Source organism: Lycium barbarum, chromosome 10, assembly GCF_019175385.1.
Source record: "Lycium barbarum isolate Lr01 chromosome 10, ASM1917538v2, whole genome shotgun sequence".
In the NCBI taxonomy this organism is placed as follows: Eukaryota; Viridiplantae; Streptophyta; class Magnoliopsida; order Solanales; family Solanaceae; genus Lycium; species Lycium barbarum.
The window spans coordinates 94,915,344-94,934,079 of NC_083346.1; the positions used below are offsets into that span (position 1 = coordinate 94,915,344).

An 18,736-nucleotide genomic window follows, 5' to 3' on the forward strand; every position below is an offset into this window, starting at 1 on the left:
AATTTTATATTGGCATAAACGGTCATTGGTCACGTATTTTTAGTATGTCATAAATATTGTGGTCTGCCTTATCACGAATTGCTGAAGGGTAATAGCAAGAATTAAATCTTGCCTATAAAGGTTTTGACCATGACCATAATGACAATTACTCCCTAAAAGGAGATGTTCACCATATGGATGGTATTATAAAATATATGGTAGTACATAATTAATTGGGAGCTCTGGAAAAGCTAATTTGTTATTACCCGGAGGAATGAAATTGTTCATAATATTGGTATTGTAGTAAGTCTCAAAAGAAACTTTTTTAAGTTTCAAAGGCATTGGCCAAATATGAAGTATATTGAGACTATAAATTATGGGAAGGTTTAATATCTTCATATTACTACAACTATAGCGGGTAAACAAAACGTATGTGTTATGTTGCCCGTTTTTCCTCCGAATTTTTACTGCATAAATACAAGCATGATAGAATCACAAGTTACGGAAGTTGGCATGAACGGTTGGTCATCCGGTTCAAATGTGATGCGAAAATAATTGAGAATTCATGTGGTTATATATTGAAGAAATAAAATATTCTTCAAGAATTCTCTTGTGCTGCTTGTTCTCGTGATGACAAATTTATTAATTTACCAGTTAAGGTTGAAATTGTATCCCATAATTTTGGAACGTATAAAAGGTGAAATATATATATATATATATATGGGCCTAGTCACCTGTCATGTGGACCGGGTTACTATTATATGGTTATAATAGATGCATCTATGTTATGATCATATGTGCATTTGATTTCAACTTGCAATTTGATTTTTGCAAGGTTGTTTGCTCAAATTTTTAAATTAAGAGCACGATTTCAAATTATGAAATGATGTTGATAATGCTGGTTTCTATATAAGTTGGTTTAGCAGAAATTTATGCCTCCAATTATAGCTAAACAATTGGTTATGAGAACAAACTCTCAAAACGAAATTTGGGATGAGATATATTATTTAATATGTAGCAGCACTTGTACGCATCAAGCCAACAAGTTATAATAAGTTTCCCTATCATAATTGGTTTAGGGTCAGGAACCAAATAATTCTCATCTAAAAATTTGAATGTGCGGTATATGATTTAATTGCTCTATCACAATGCATGAAGATGGGTCCCCAAATAATGTTGGGAGGTAAATGTTAGATTTCCTAACATTAGGGGGAGGGATGATAAGCGACTGGAAAATAAGGTATATGTAATGAATTATCACTGGTATGATCCTAGTTGAAAAGATAATTCAAGTTAACTGCCAGACGCATTTACTGACACCAACATGAATGTTATATTCCAGCTGCAAATGCTCTAATTCCAATTAGAATTAAAGTCCTTGAAGGACAGAGTCTATGGCGATAGATCGATCGGTTCCAAAGATTAAACTTCTTGAAGAAGGAGAGAAGAAAATGATCAAAATGGTCTTACTAATGAGGCAAGTGCTTTAAAATAACACCACAACATAATATTTCATACAACCTTTGGTTTGGTTTAGATACCTGAAAATGATAAAAAATAAAGAGAACTCGATAAGTTTTGTCGTATTGAAACCGATATCAAATGACCGTCGACGGTATCTTTAAAATAATGTAGCGCTCAACATTATGATGGTGATGAGGATCTTGAATTCAAACCTGTCAAAAAATGTGAACAGATATAATGATTGGCCAAATAACAGTTCAAGTATATTTTATTTCACTTGGAAAAGTGATGTTTTGGACCTATAGTCCAAGGACCTCAAGGTATAATGTCAGTGGGGTACAAATGGATTCTTCTGCGAAAAGTAAAATGAGAAATAAAAACCGTAAATATAAAGTACAGCTTGTGCGCTGTGGCATAAATGTTTTTCGCAAAAGTCCTGACATTATTGTATGGAGATGTATGTATTCTCCTCTGGTGGATGCAATGGGGTTTCTTATCAGTCTGGCAACATATGAAAATTTTGAATGCGTATAATTAATTGTTGTCAATATGGCTATATAGACAACGAAAGAAAATTCGTAGGGATTTAAATTGGTTTGAAGCATTTACGGTTGATGAATATAAAGCTTCACCAAATCTTTGTATAGGCTAAAGTGATTCCATTGAGTATCCCAATGGTTGTGATGTCACTAAATATAAATAAACATCATTTTGACCTCATGATAATGATGAGTATATTGTATTGCATACTACAAAAGAAATTATTAATACTGATTTGTTTATCCTAACAAATATTATCAAGGTTTTGTTGGTTATGTAAAATGCAGGGCATTATTTTTATTTTTACATGAAATTTGTTCTTCAAGCGAGTTATCGATTTGCATGTAAGGATGCTGCCACATTATGACGTTCTACATGGTGTTGACACCCAATTTTGTCCCTCCTTTATTCTAATTTATTTTTTCGGGCTTCTAAATTTATCGACGAGCTAAACACTTTATTTTCACTATTATTTTATTTCTACTGCTATTAGTATCTTTACTTTCATTTTCATTATTTTTACTATCAACATTACGAGCATTACTTTATCACAATTTTTAATGGCTCGTCATCATTTTATTTTCGGATTTTTGTGTCCTTTATTTTCTACATATTAATCACATAATACGTATTGCACTAGTTATTAAGTTAGAAGCCCAAAAAATAATTAAAAAGAGGAGTAAGGATCCATGTTTTCAGCCAAATAAGTGGCCCAAACAACCAGCCCATACCCTTAATAACCCGGACCAGCCCATACTTTAATAACCCGGACCAGCCCACTATTTCGCCCGACCCGGTCCACTTCCTTTCCTTTTCATCCCTAAACCTAATGATCCGCCTCTCTTTCTTTCCTCTCCCCTCTCTCTCTCTACCCTACTCTCTCTCTCCCATCCACTTCAGGCGAAAATTCAGGCCCCTTTCACCCTCATAGATTTGGTTACCCCATTTTCGTGCAAACTTCGTCTCTTCAGCCGCTCATCTCTTTCTCTCTCCCCTCTCCCACTTTAGCAAAACGTAGACCCCTTTTAGCGAAAGCAGTCCATGTCTACCCCATTTCCACACAAAATCGTCCTTTCCTTTGGCTTTACGTACTTAGTCTGTCATTGAAAGGGAGAGTCTTCCCATTTTTTCATTTCAAACACAACAGATTCAAAAAGAACAGAAAAATCGAACCATTTTCGGTAACCCCGAAGCAAGTCACGTGAATCAAGCCCAATGTTCTGATTTTGGAACGAATTTGATTTCAATTCCCGCCCAAACGAAACCCTAGAGTGTCAATTTTCACCTATAAATATCATCTTAAGTCATCAGCCGAAAAAGAAACAGAACACTGATTAGGGGAACCACGGACTTTACCGCATTCAACATTTTTCTATATCTCTACTACTCTAAATCCGGGATTTTGTTAAAATTCCATTATGTTCTGAGTTCTTTGGGAGCTGCTTAAACCTTTCCAAAACATTTACACTTTTTACTATACTTGGGGATACTCAGTTGAAGAAATTAAGTCATTTATTCCTTCTCTTGTTACTTTAAAATCGAGTGTAGATCGAGACCTCGACGCCCATTTCACTGCACACAAAACAGGTCAGAAATCCTCCTTCTCACTCCGCTTTAAGTTCTGTTCTACGTAAATTGATGTAGTTAGATTCGCGTAATTTAGTATGATTCTGATTTGACGTGATGATTAGCTATTTTGCGAAGTGGTTTCAGTAGTCATTTAAGTGTTTTGTACTGTTTATGTAAACGTTTGTTCCCGCACGTTTGTTCAGCAATTCTTTAGTTCTTGTTTGTTGAGTGTGTTAGCTGTGTTTATGATCCATGTTTGGTTCGGATGTTTAGTTTACTGTTGTAATTTAGCTCAGTCATTATAGTTGCTATTTCAGATTAAATGTTAAATTAGGTATCTATTCAGTCACCAATATGAGTATAGTCTGGTTGTGACTCCATTACTGCTTAGTTATGTGGTCGGTAAAATAATTAGGCTCACAGGTTTATTTACGACATAGTCTTGGTCTTAATATTATTTAGCGATACATATGTTTGGGTCTGATTCGGGTCTGTTTTCATGTATTCATTTGTCTTGAAGTATGATTCATGTTGCACAATCCTGAACCTGTTCATTTTATTTGTGGTTAGTATGTGTTTGATAGCCAGTATCTTGTCCCCCTTAATCTGTGTCTATCTGCTTCCCCCTGTATAAAATAATTAGGCTATAATGTTGGATGGCAATTTGTTGGTCAGCTAACTGTAATTGATTTAAGGGATTAAGGGAATATTCATCCGAACTTATAATATTATAGGACAAAGCCTTATAAAGATCCCTGCTTCTCTGTTCTAGGATCTGTCTTAGCAGGGAACATGGGCATTCCCTCACCTTTTCATATTTTGTTCGAATTATAGTTCCGGTTGGCTTGTTGACAGTCTAGTAACAGTTTAGCATGACTGCGTTTCTTTTTGTAAGTCCAGGAGTTAGTTTTAACCATTAGTTGCAACATGTATGCAAAGCATGAATCCATTTCTCTTGATTGTTTATACTCGATACATTAAAAAGCTAAACTTGCCTACCTGATTCAATATCCGCCTTTCCCCTACTTATGGTCATTTGTTAGACTTAGTTCATTTCCAATCTGGTTTGGTAATGTTAAAGGAGTGAATGTAAGTCTTATGTGGCTTGAATTACTAGGATCGGTTTAATGTTTTAACAAGGGTTATCGATAGTTCAACTAACTAAACTCACTGATTTGCTCTAAATCCACTGATGGTCTCGATTGATTAAATCCACTGTTTTAACAAAGGAATATATTCAGATATACATAGTACGTACATCACTGATTTGTCCCTTCTTTTGAATTTATATTATACATGTCTAGCCCTATTTATTGATTATGTACTAATTCTTTTCCTTTCATTTTTTTTGCATGACCATCGCATGCGAGTCCGAGGACTTGTCATTTTCCGCATTCGGTGTTGGGCTAAAAGCCCAACGCAATTTCTCTTCTTGTGTCAGCCAACCCGCAGCAACATATTAACTCTGTTGGGCCGAAGCCCAATAGTAGCGGACAACAGCAATTCTGAAATGGACTGAGCCCATTTGAATCAAATTTATCCTTCTATTTTATGTTTTTACACCTTTAATTTGTATTGTGCAACTAGTGCTTTATTTGGTTTGTTTGCCTCTATTTGCTTATGTGATATTTGTTGAACATTAAGACTAATAATCAATTTTAGTCATACTGATATCAGGGAGTTTAAGTTTAACGGAATATAAGTAGAAAGGATTAGCATTGTCAAGTTCTTGAAGCAAGAGAAGAAGAAATTAAATGTTTGGCTATTATCGTAGGAAGTAGGAACTAGAGGGATTTATTAGGAAGAAGCTTCAACGGTCTGAAAGAGTGTTGATGTTGTCAGCAAAGAGTTAAAACCCCCACAACATTTTAATAACGTCAATTGGCTTCAAATATAAAGTTAGTCACTACCTTTCACTTTTAAACACTAATTCCCACTCCTCTTAGTTTAAATCAATTACCTTATAGGTTAATGCATAACTTTTATAACTTACACTTAGCCTAATTAATTCACTTAAGTCCGGTCGGTTAACCATTATTAATGGAATTTAGAGGATGCTTAATACCTTCCCTCTAGATTAGTTGAACCCTTACCTAGAATCATTTGATTTCGTAGACTTTAAAATAAAATCAACTTTAGATAATTATTTTAATTAACTTTAGGTGCCCTAATTCACCATAAATAATTAGGTGGCGACTCCCAACTTTAAATAACCCCGGAATTACCGGAATGTTATAAACTATTTTGACTCTGGTTAAAATAGGGTATAACACATGGCAGTCAATTATTGATACTTATTCAAGTCCTACCAAGGTGATAGCTACTTACAAAGTAAGTCAGGAATGTATCTGGTTGAGAGCAATAATTCAGCACATTTTGCAATAGTGTGATGTTTATTTGAAAATGAAGATTTCAACAATATTGTACGAACCTTGCATAGCTCAATTGAAAAAAGGATATAACAAAGGAGACAGAATACAACACATTTCCTCAAAGTTCATTTCCAGACATGATCTTCAATAGAAAGGTGAAATAGATGTTCTACAAATACGCTCGATTGATGAGTTGACGGATGTGTTCATTAAAGATTACCAACCTCGACATTTGAGAAGCTGACATACAATATTCGTATGCGTTGTCTCCAAGAATTAACTGATTTTTAATCAGGGGGAGTATAATACGCGCTGACTCTTTTTCTCTTAGTCGAGGTTTTGTCCCAATGAGTTTTCCTTCCAAGGTTTTTAACGAGGCAACAAGCAATGCGTATTACAAGATATGTGTACTCTTTTTTCTTCACTAGGTTTTTTCCTACTGGGGTTTTCCTAGTAAGGTTTTAACGAGGCGCATCATTTATGGACATCCAAGGGGGAGTGTTATGAAATATATAAATGTGCATGTCCATGTAGTTCGCCCCACTACTTTTCACCATTATGTTCCACCTCCATGTTCTCAAATCTTTAATCCCATAACCTCCCACACCTCCACAACTTCATCCATGATCTTTCCCATTATGTCAACGATTAATGTCTTTTGAGACATCACTTTTGTAATCCTACCTCTATGTAAATGTATAAATAGAGGCATGGAATGTGATATGAAATATACTTGAACACACTTGGAAATGAGAAAGTTATTATCTCTTGTCTCTCTATTTCTATTGTTTTCATCCCTTTATATTGTTACTCTTTTAGTTTGATTTTACAACACTTCAATTATTTTTTTTTTGAAAAAAAGGTTTAGGACCAGTAAAGCTGGTCGTTAAAGTCTTAGTGCCCCAGAACTAGAAGAGTTTATTGATCTTCAATTAAGACCAGGATATAAGTATTTTAGGCACTTTAATAATATAATCGATACAAGGCTTAATGAGATAATCCCAAATGTGCTCCATAATTCCTAAACCCTAAAGACAATGGAAAACAAAAAAACGATAACACGTAGGAGGGAATTAAATAACAAATCCTTTTCCTAATAAATATAGGTTTCCAAATGCTAATCATAGTCGGTCATGGATTTGTTTGTGAAACTAGTATAAATAAATCTAAGGACGTAGGATTTCAATACTAAACTAATACAATAACGTCTAGTTGATTCCGTACCTCAAGTCTTGCAACATGGTACCCGAAAACTTCCTATCCCACGACCGCTCATCGAATTCATTCGTCCACGTTGAGCCAATTTCCAAACAAGAAAAATTGATCAACATTCCCCCAATTATTGCTGATTCATATTTTTCTTGTTTACCCCTTTTAAACATTCACTTTAACTTTTGTATTAAAGAAGATTTTTGGTTCATACGACTCAATGATCTAGAACACGTGCACATGGGTAACACATGGCAATGTTCAACCAAGTCGTCACAAATCATTCTTCATCTTTCCGGTATCATGCTTTACGAGAGACTCGACCTCGCTATATGGGATGTGCTTGTGCCTTGGAAAGAGGAGTTTGAAGATCAACATGACGCTATAATTGAACGTACAGCTCGCCGTTTGCGAAGAATCATTAGGAAGAATCTTGTTTACCCCTTTTAAACATTCACTTTAACTACTGTCCTCTTTGCCGCTTTGAGATGCCAACAGATTCGACAAGACTACAGAAAGGAGCAGCACTCTCGCGCCAACACAATTTTGTAGATGTCTTTTGAGGTAAATTAATGTACCGTTAGGAGATGTATATTTAATCGATTATGGAAGCTATGTTCTTCGATGTTCGCACGTCTTGCATAGTTCTTATCAAGAAAGATTCAAGTCTTTCTTTTGTTTTGCTTCTAATCCGTGGAGTAATTATTGCCAAAAAAACTTATTAAAAACTAAACTATAAAACATGTTTAAATATATTAAGCTCTGTTTTTTATGAAAACGAAAACGCTTATAAACAACATATATTTGGGTTCATCCAAAAATGTGAATATTCAAAAGGATTTAAGTAGTACGCCAGTATGTGGAACTCAAATTAAATCCAAGTTACATTACGGAACGTTACCTTTTACCAAGGGTTAATAATGATATTTTGAAAGTACTTTGAGCTTTTGAGGTCAAGGTCATCACAATCACCAGTTATCACATGTTCAACAGAATGAAGCACCCAATTCCTTTAATTACATTCCCAGGAACTCAATGTTTTCTATCGAGATGTAAGTCTGAACAGTTGATAAAACTCTGACCCATTAATGTTAGGCTTAAAATGGGCATTTTACATAAATAGCAAACATTTGGGGGTTAAACAAGCTGCATAGCTAATGTTTCAATATTTACGTTTTGTAGCAAATCAGTCCAGCTCCCACATGTGTATTCAATTTTTTTTTTTTAGCTGTATTCATGAATGCAACAATTTTTTTTCTAACTGTATTCATAAAATAACTATCTGTATTCATAAATTGACTTGTTGTATTCATGAATACAACGAGTAAAAATTGAATACATATACACCAATAATTACACCAATAATTGCTGTATTGGTTTTTTTTCCGTTGTATATAATTTTTTTCTGCTGTATTCATGAAACTCAACTGTATCCATTTGTAGCTACTTTTTCACTGTATTCATGAAATAACTATCTATATTCATAAACGAGCTCGCTATATTGATGAATATAACGAGTAAAAACTGAATACATAAAAACATAGATACACAAAAATTAATAAATACACTATAAAAAAATGAATACAATCTAAACATTTAACAAAAAAAAGCTCAAAAAAGTGAATACAACCGCCGTATTCGTGTATACTACAACACCAACCACTAGCTCCGACCAGATCTGCCGACGATTTCCGGCTAGAACGGCCGGAAATTTCACAATAACAACAACAACAGCCAATAACAGAGAGAGATAAAACCACAACCAACAGCAATAACAACAGCCATCACCAGAGCTTACTTCTCCGGCGACAACAACACCACCAACCAGATCTGGAGGATGCACAGGCCGTGGTCACGACGGAGCTACGGCGGCGACGGGAGGCATGACATCGTTGCTAGCAACCAGATCTGATCTTGAATTTGAGGCTCTTTGCTTCAGATCTGGTGGATTCAGTGGAAGCAGCTGGATCTGGTTTGCAAAATTGCAATGATAGTGTAATAATTTATAACAGCGATGCATATGACGAATGTTTTCAAGTCAATAATCTTTGGCGCCAAACGGAACGTTCCCTTCTTCAACTGCAGTTAGGCACAAATGAAACATAGTGTGGATTCAGTGGAAAAAATGGCACGACATTTTGGCCGGAGCTCCGGCGGTGGTGGTGGCCAGCGGCGGAGCAGTGGGGAGAAGAGGGGGGAGAGAAATGGGAAGGATGGGTTGGAAGTAAATAGTGGGATGAGTATTCTATTTTGTGTATATATATATATATATATATATATAGTTACTAAATGGTATTAATACACAAATGTTTTCTATGAGAAGTAATTAAGTTAAAGTATAGTTACTAAATGTCAATACCCACTATATGTTTGTTATATCATGTAGTTATCCCTAAAATAAACCACAGATAAAGTTCCCTTTCGTTCATGCATCAATTCTAAATTTTAATCATAATATTTTAGCTCGTAGATGTATTCTTCCCCGGTACAATTGTGATAAATCTTCGCAATGTACCTAAAGTTGAAACCGCATCACAGGGGGACGACAAATATGAATACAATTGTAGTTTTATATGGTCGCCTTTGAGTTGGCAGGCTATTATTGAGTCATCAAATTATTTTTCCTGTTAGAGAGCGTGGTTAGTTAATTCCACAAGATTTTTCCATTTCATTCCACTAACAATAATTTAATAGGAATACTATAGACCATACGAGAAAAAAGAAGGGTCCCACATACCCTTATGGTGAATTCGAATAATTAACAATTACATGTCAAAAATATAAGAAAAAGTAGTCGTAGTCGATGTTTATATTAAATAAAAGAAGCTCCCACTCTCACTCCCACCCCCCCTTCGGCCTTCCGTTTTTACATAGTCATACTTGAAGGTTCAAAACCTTTGAGTTTGTTTTTTCAGGCTCAAGCCTCAAAGCATGAAGTCTTTTTTTTTTCCTTTACAAAAATTTAATGAATTTAACATCATCTGCATTTCCAATTTTTTGCAATCCAACATACAAACTAAAATCGCTCACAAATTAATTTTTCATAAATTACAAAGTAGAGTTCAACAATGTACTGTCAATGATCTAAAGGTTGAACAAAAGTCCTGAGTAGAAGAACAAGCACCTTATCAATTGAGAAGTCCAAGGAAACTCCTGTGGAATCTTTCACACATGAACCAAAGCTAGTTCCCGCAATACAATGCGAAGCCAGTCCATATATTGAGTAAAATTGCATCAAGATTGTCTCTTGCACACTTTGAAGTAGAATTTTGCAGAGAAAATGGCATATCTTAGGGCTCTCAGGTGCACATTCAAATGCTTTGTCCTCTACTGACTTCTTCTTCTATATCAAACATTTGCAGAACTTGCTTCTTCTCTCTGACTCTGCATCTGCTTTGTCCATCACCATTCAAGCTCGTTTCAGCATTTGAAGATAAATATTCAAGAAAGTTCCATACAAATCTTTCTACTCTCTACGTCCAACAAAGCTATGAACCTCACCTTTTAGAGTCTCAACTCCTGCCCATTGAAGGCATAAAACATTACTTGGAATTGTATTCACAAGGCTACAAGAAATATAGTGTGTCAATAATTCAAGCTATACTTAAACACAAAATATATCTGTATATAATCCTTTGTTAAATAAATCATCCAAATAATTAGAGATGTTACACAAAAAAAGATACAGAAATCCATGAACTACATTACTGAACTCCATAAGCAAACAAATATGTTTAAAAAAGATGAAGAAATCCATGAACGGGCAAGGTGCGGGATTCTAATTTTTGGTTTAGTTTCTTGATAACTCACATGGAGAGAGCCAAAGTATTTGTCACGGTTACAAAGCTAGTGAAACGAATCTGATCTCTGTTTACATAAAGGAGCTGATCAAAACTGAAAATAAAGGGAACACATAACCCATTGTGAATCTAACCATCTTGCTATCTGTAGGTGGCAACCAAGATTATGATGAAATAATTGTATTATTTCATACTACAATTCTGGTTTGATAAAGCTTTTCATTTCCCAAAAAAGGGAAAAACTTAATTCTTGCTCCATTCCTCCTTAAGGGAAAGGGGTAACTGCACTCCCTCATCTTGAGCAAGAAATCTGTTAAAGCTTCATATTAGTTTTCTCATTCCAAATTTGCCGAAGATGGGTGTTTCTATATACAGAATTCATACTAGGAACAACTAAAATTTGAGGATCACAACAATTCTGTGGCACTCCGGGTAAATATTGTGATTATTGGGAAATGGTAATGGACGATCTTAAGCAAACGAAATTACTACTCAAAATATGAGTTTCACCTTGGACTGCTCCAAATAGACAACTAAAGTGAAGATACAAACATATGCCAAATTCACAAAGGTAATAAAATTTGAATGTAATCTTTCTTTGAAGTGAATAACTTTGTCTGGTGGTGAAGAGCATTTCAGCAAAAAACTAAAAGAGAAAGAAAAAGACTCCATTTCAAGAAACTAACATTGGCGGTTCCAGGATATAAATTCTATGGGTTCAATCTTATTAGCATTGAATACATTATATTTTTAAACTTATGGGTTCATATCTACAATTTTAATAATTTTAGTACAATAGACCCTTGTGGTCCGGCCCTTCCCCGGACCCCGCCCATAGCAGGAGCTTAGTGCACCGAGCTGCCCTTTAGTATAAATTCTATGGGTTCAATGTTATTAGCCTTGAATACATTATATTTTTAAACTTATGGTTCATATCTACAATTTTAGTAATTTTTTTACACATAATCTTTTACAATTTTAGTGGCTTATCAACCATAAGCCAATGCTTCTCGAAGGTCGTTCTATTTTTGCTACTGCTCTTCTCTTGAAAGACATTTTTGAATGTAATTCTCTTCAACAGATCAACTAACAACATTTTCAGAATATGCAACTGAACAATAAAGCCATATTAGAGAACCCAACAGACCAAGAAAGCTATAATGGTCACTGTTTCGACATTAAGCAGTTACTACAAGACTTCGTAAGAAAAAATAAAAGCAATTCTTTGCAAGGAAGGAAAACCAATCATTTGGTAGAGCCAAATAAATTATCAAGAGCAGAACCTTATATATCCCAATCTAAAAACAATGATACTCGAAAGAAATATAATTAATGTGATAAAATAGCTACTTGATGACCAAAGTGACAGATAATGTCGTAACAATAACGACAGTGCAGTTATGGGAGGCGTTACAGCACGGATATCTACTACTATATTAGTTTAGAAGCCTTCCAAATTTGACAGTTCATGTTAGTCGTCCAGTGATGGAAATTCCGACAGTAGGCACAGTAATTAAATAGAAGTAGATGTTGATACAAAAAGTTACCTTAGAGAAAAAGGGAGATGGAATACATTACAAAGTATGGCAAAGGGTCAAATATACCCCTGTACCATCGGAAAAGGGCCAAATATACCCCTCGTTATACTTTGGGTTCAAATATACCCCTGCCGATATACTTTCGGTCCAAATATATCCCTCTTCCGTTAAAATGTCCAACATGGACACCAGGCTTGATGTGGCACTAACAACGGTGAGGTGGACACCACGTGGCATGCCACCTCACCACCCAACTCATTTGCCGTCAATAGAAGATTCAAATTTAACCAGTTTGTTTTCTGGTAAGAAATCTACTGATATCATCCTATATCTGGATGATAATCAGGTCATTCAAGAAGAATTTCTCGGAGCGAGAGTTTCTTGGGTTAACAAAGTTGAAAGATTCGATCATGGAGGAATATGTAATCAGAGTTTCTTGCTGAGGATTAACAAGATGTTGATCAGCTGATCAACGAGAAATCAACAACCACGACGACCACCTTGTTGGGTTTGCTCAATTTCACGGATGGTATTGTAAATTCGTGTTGCGGCAACGAGAAAATCGTTTTTGAGATCAACAATTGATTCATCATTTCTTTTGCTACTTTCTGAGAACACCTCTGAATCATGATCTCCGGCAGGCCACACAAATTCCTCGAATTCGCTATTCATTTTCATCGTTCTAGTATGTGTCTTCAGAGACTTGTTCATTCTAGTATGAATTGAAGAGAGGAGAGATAGATCGAGGTAATCTTCTAATTATCTCTGATTCGTCACTTTAAAAGCTCTCGAGTAAGTTTTCTCCGAGATGTAAAGACTAAGGGTTGGGGTGGTGAGCTGGCACGACACGTGGTGTTCACCTCACCGTATTGTTAATGTCACGTCAGGCCTGATGTTCATGTTGGACATTTTTAACGGAGAAGGAGTATATTTGGACCGAAAGTATAATGACAGGGGTATATTTGAACCCAAAATTGGAGGGGTATATTTGAACCTTTTTCGATATTACAAGGGTATATTTGGCCCTTTTCCGTACAAAGTAATGAGTCGTGATCTTTTGCTCCCATTACTGAAAAGATTGGACATATAAACAACACAATGAAAATAAAATCCAGAATTTCAAAATTTAAACATTTTGATAATACATCATTAACCAAATTTACACTTAACTATAATCACATTTAAAGACAAAACTCAATGAACAGAAATCAATTAAACAAGGGAAAATGGTCAAATATACCCCTCTACTTTAGTTTAATAGTTAAATATATCCTCCGTTAGACAAAGTAGATAAATATACCCCTTTCGTTAAGAAAGTACACAAATATACCCCTCAGTTGACAGAATCTCCAATTCCATCATTAATTATCCGATTTAACTTTAAAAAAACCATGCTCGACCCGCCCCCACCCGCAAATTAAATTCTTTCCACCCAAATATACCTACCACCACTACAACCGACCCAACACAACCATCACCACCACAACCAGTAAATTCTTTATAACCATCCTTAACCATGTCCTCGGACATCACTGAACAAAACAAAAAAGATCATTCGATCTCAGTAAATACATTAAATCCTTAATACAGTATTGAATATCATATGCAAAATACCAGAGAAAGCATGATTGTCACCAGTCAAATATGATTATTATAATATTTCACACTTTATAAAATATTTAGGTATCTAACAGAAAGCTTTGCTTGGAGCAAACTGAGATAAATTTCTTCAAGTATCACTGTATCACATATCCAGGTAGCTAGCAATATTAAAATCAATAAAAATGAAAGCTTTAGGCTAAAAAAGGCTAGAAAATCCCTGCCACAAGCCTCCTTTGTAAGCAACGGTCCTCCAATCTAAAATTAAAAACTAAAAATCAACAATCTCTTGAAGTTTTAGGCACAAAACAATTGGGGTTGTGGTTAAGGATGGTTATGAAGAATTTACAAGTTGTGGTGGTAAAAGTGGTGGTGGTCGTTGTGTTGGGTCGGTTATAGTGGTGGTGGGTATATTTGGGTGGAAAAAATTTAATTTGCGGGTCGGGGCAAGTCGGGCATGACTTTTTTTAAAGTTAAATTAGGTAATTAATGGTAGAATTGGGGATTCTATCGACTGAAGGGTATATTTGTGTACTTTCTTAACGGAAGGGGTATATTTATCTACTTTGACTAACGGAAGGGATATATATATTTACTTTGACTAACGGAGGGTATATTTAACTATTAAACTAAAGCAGATGGGTATATTTGGCCCTTTTCCCATTAAACAAAATGCCTCCCACAATAACATCACTTTCCAAATAAATTTTCAGAACTTGAAAATGCAATGGTCTTTCAAAGTGGGAATCTGATGGAGCAGTAGAAATTTTGAGAACGATAGCCGGCTAAAAACATCCGTGTTAATAAAAGAAAAAGCCATTTCTTGAAGAAACTTTATAGCTTACTGCGCAAAGCTATCTTCCCGATCATAGTATGCCATCAAAGTAATGACACCACCAAAGTCTACGTAAATTCCCGAATCAACTACAAATGAAAATGTTCACCGATAACTGATGCAACATCATAAAGCCTTAAAGGGCCAAAGTAAGAATCAAATCAGTCGGGGATCAATAGAGACATTTTTCTTAGATTATATAATTTCGCCACAATAAATATGCGCCTATAGTTATTAAGCACTTCAAATACATTCACTATTTGACATTGATCCATGCCATGTCAAAATGATTATGTTCTTCTTAGTAATGATATCAAAGAAATCTTCTGGAACGCCACAAAGTAACCGAAAATAAAATAGTAGTTGTAAATCTTCGAAGCGTACCTAAAATCGTAAAATCCTCTAAATCTAAATGTATCACAATGGAGCTCACAAATATGATACATTCATAGTTTTGCCGCCAACAAAAAAGGAACCTCTTTTCAATCCTCACTCTTAAATGCTCTAAATTAACCTATTTTTTTTAAGAAGTTAGGAGCTGTCAGAAATATAGTTACATAGTTGCGAACACAATCAATTGGCATATATTATTTGAAGTCCAAATCAAAATCACTGCAAGACTGTACCAAGAAATGTAGAACCTCCAAGTCAGGGGCATATGCATAATAGAAATTACTCTCCGAAATGAAATACCCTAGAGGGATTAAGGACAATAGAAGTTAAGAAGTAGATGAAACACATTTAAAGAGGTGCGATGATGGGGTTATGGACATCAGAAGACACGCTTTTTGGGCTGCATAAAATAAGTCAAATAAAGGGGAAAATAAGACAGAGGAAACAATAAAGGAAAGGGTTGGTTGTAATAAATCAGTTAAAATGGCAAATTTTCAGAGGAAGAAAATGATAAATTCAATCATAACAAATCAGACGGAAAAGGATTGGTCCAATAAATGTTTGAAGGAGAGCATGGTTCGACATTTGCTATTACTGGTCAGGAAAAGAAGAGGGTGCAACATGTGTAATATCAGTAACCACACCTTAAGAGAGGGAAAGTATTCTGCAGAAGTGGATATAAAGCGAAAAGGCAGATTTCAAAATCGATAACCGTTGAAATCCTCGAACAATTTTATCAAAAACTCATGAAAATCTTCAAAGTGCTTGTGAGTTTACTTTTTTTATTCAAAACATACGAGAGTCGAATGAAAAGTGATCATGAAATCTACATGGGAAATAATTGATGCGGCAGTAGTAAAACGAAGTGGTTGAGAATGGAAAAAAAACATACCTGGGCGGCCTGGAGGGATGAGTTTCAAAGTCAAGAGGGGTTTTGAATGTCGCCAAGAAAAATCACAAATTTCTCTGCGCAATTTGATATAAAGTAATAAGGCAGATTCAAAAATCGATTTGTCTTACCGATTTGCAAAGAACACTCATGAAAATTGTGCTTTTGAGATCCAAAGTTTGTTTCAAAACATATGTGAGTCTAAATGAAAGAAGTTGTAATGCGGTAAAAGTAAAACAAAGTGATTGAGCACCACACATACCTGCAGGGATTTTGAACTCTGCAAAGGCCTCCTTACTTTGGAATTTTGCCAAATGCGTTTCAAGAACATGGAGAATAGGAAGAGAAAATAGGGAGACCGACAGTGGAAAAAGAGAGATTTGGTGAAGCGGTGTTTTTATTTCTTGACGCAGCTTTTCCTCTGAAATGGCCGAAGCGGAGTCTTTATTTGGCGGGTTTTGTTTTTTAGTCATTTCTTCAAAAATTGTAAAAAAAAAAAAGGTAAATGCAATTCCTGTATTGTGATTTCCGGGCCTTTGTCTTGCTTTTATATAGACCTAAGTGCAACGCTCCAATTGTAACGTTCTGCAACCAAAATATTGCAATAAAACTAATAAATCACGTACATGGATTGCAAAAACTAAACTAAAAATTAAACCTAACGTACATACACGGGCGAATCTACATATAAAAAATGAGTCACGTGAACCCATGGTCACCCGATTTAACTTGGTATATTATGTATGTAATCCTTAAAATATATCTAATATTAACTGAAGGAATACATGGTAAAACTAAATCAAGTGGAGCAACTGGTTAGGTTGTGGGATCGAACCCAACTAAATGCATTTTTGTGTCTTTTATTTTTTTTTAAATTCTAAGATAAACTCATTTTATTGAAATCTTAAATTCGCCTCCATCACGCTGTATAGAATAACTCCAAAATAAATACTTCAGAAAACCAGAAATTAAAGTAATCATTAAGAGTTTAATATTTTAATATTAGAAAAATACTATTTCATGAAGTCTAATGAGGCACTTTAAGACTGCGCCGGACAGCCCGGTGCACTAAGCTCCCACTATGCATGGGGTCGGGGAAGGGCCAGACCACATGGGGGCTATTGTATGCAGCCTTACCCTACATTTCTACAAGAGGTTGTTCAACGGCTTGAAACCCTGACCTCCCGATCACATGACAACAACTTTACCAGTTATGCCAAACACATTCAGGAGAAATGAGAGCGAGGTGGCACATTAACTATTATAATAATAATAAAGCTAGGCAAAAGGAGAATGACGTGGCACTTGTGAAGAATATTTTCCCACCTCTCTCAACTGAAAGAGAGGAGGTACTAACTAATTTGAAAAAATCACTATAAGAAAATTGACAACAAAACAAGACGAATGTGTTGTTGCTATTATGATCAGAATGGACCCTGGAGTTCCTCGAAACACTTCAAGAGGGTCTAGCTCATTTTAAAAGAAGCCTCATGAAGCATTCAGGGGAACTCTAGCTAGGGAATACCATGAAGTATATATATATATATATATATATATATATAATCAATATTTTCTCTGTCTCAATTTGTTTGTTTTACTTTCCTTTTTAGTTTTTTCATAAAAGAATGTCTCTTTCCTTTTTTTGGCAACTCTTTAATTTCAGCTTTCCACATAATGCGTTTAAGACCATAGGAGTAAAAGGCATTTTAATACATTCTACGATCTTTCGTTAACAATAAGAAGATTGAAAAGTCTTATTAATTACTTTCTTAAACCTCGTACCAAGTTAAAACCAGACAAACAAATTGAAACAGAGGAGTATTCAAATATCGATCTTAAAGTATGATAGTGGAGAGAAAATGACAAAAATAGTCCGTCATCTTTGGTAGTAGGTTCAAAATAATTCCTTAAGTATCAATTGAGTTGTTTTGGTCCTTTAAGTTTGTCAAAAGTTATATTTTTATCTTCATCAAATATGTACCCAACTATGGTTGTTAAATTTAGCCGGAACTGTGAGATGTTTTTTAACCAAAAACACCGGAATTTTAGTCAAAATTTAAAACACCACAACATAAAAGTTATACCAGACACAAAAAATAGACCAAATATAACATAATTTTCCTCAAAAAGACACACTAGACTCTTGAAACAAACCAAAAATAGCACAAACTAAAAAATATGTACTTCTAAATGTGAGTTTCCGTTAAATATTTTTATTTTCCAAGTTCCAATTAAATTTAATCAACAGAGTTCAGTAAATATCTTAACGGTGAGCAAAAGCGCTCACTTTTTGCAAACTTAATAAATAAAAACCTGCTCAATTAATACTCAAGGACTATTTTAATCCTACTACCAAAGATAAGAGAATATTTTTTGTCATTTTCTTCAATATTTGACATCGAGGTCTAAATAATCTCAATAGAGGTAATATTTACGTGAATTCTTGTTATTTGTAAGTCTTGATAGACAAATTATCACAAACATATATTATGAGTGGTAGCAGGTACTAGTAGATAGAAGTATCCCAAACATATAGTGCGCTATCAGCA

The 18,736-nt window shown here is 34.9% G+C and overlaps 1 long non-coding RNA gene across 4 annotated transcripts; it reads right to left on the minus strand.

Annotated features, from left to right (window-relative positions):
• Window positions 1-8,489: 8,489 nt before the first annotated feature.
• LOC132615668 (uncharacterized) lies at window positions 8,490-16,604 on the minus strand. Of its 4 annotated transcripts, XR_009572790.1 has the most exons (4): window positions 16,450-16,604; window positions 16,191-16,264; window positions 10,258-10,699; window positions 8,490-9,212 (listed from the first exon to the last, which is right to left on the minus strand). It is a non-coding gene; the product is annotated as an uncharacterized LOC132615668 (long non-coding RNA). The 4 variants fall into 4 exon arrangements; XR_009572789.1 differs by lacking the exon at window positions 8,490-9,212 and having other exon boundaries at window positions 10,146-10,652; XR_009572787.1 differs by lacking the exon at window positions 8,490-9,212 and having other exon boundaries at window positions 10,146-10,699.
• Window positions 16,605-18,736: the final 2,132 nt, after the last annotated feature.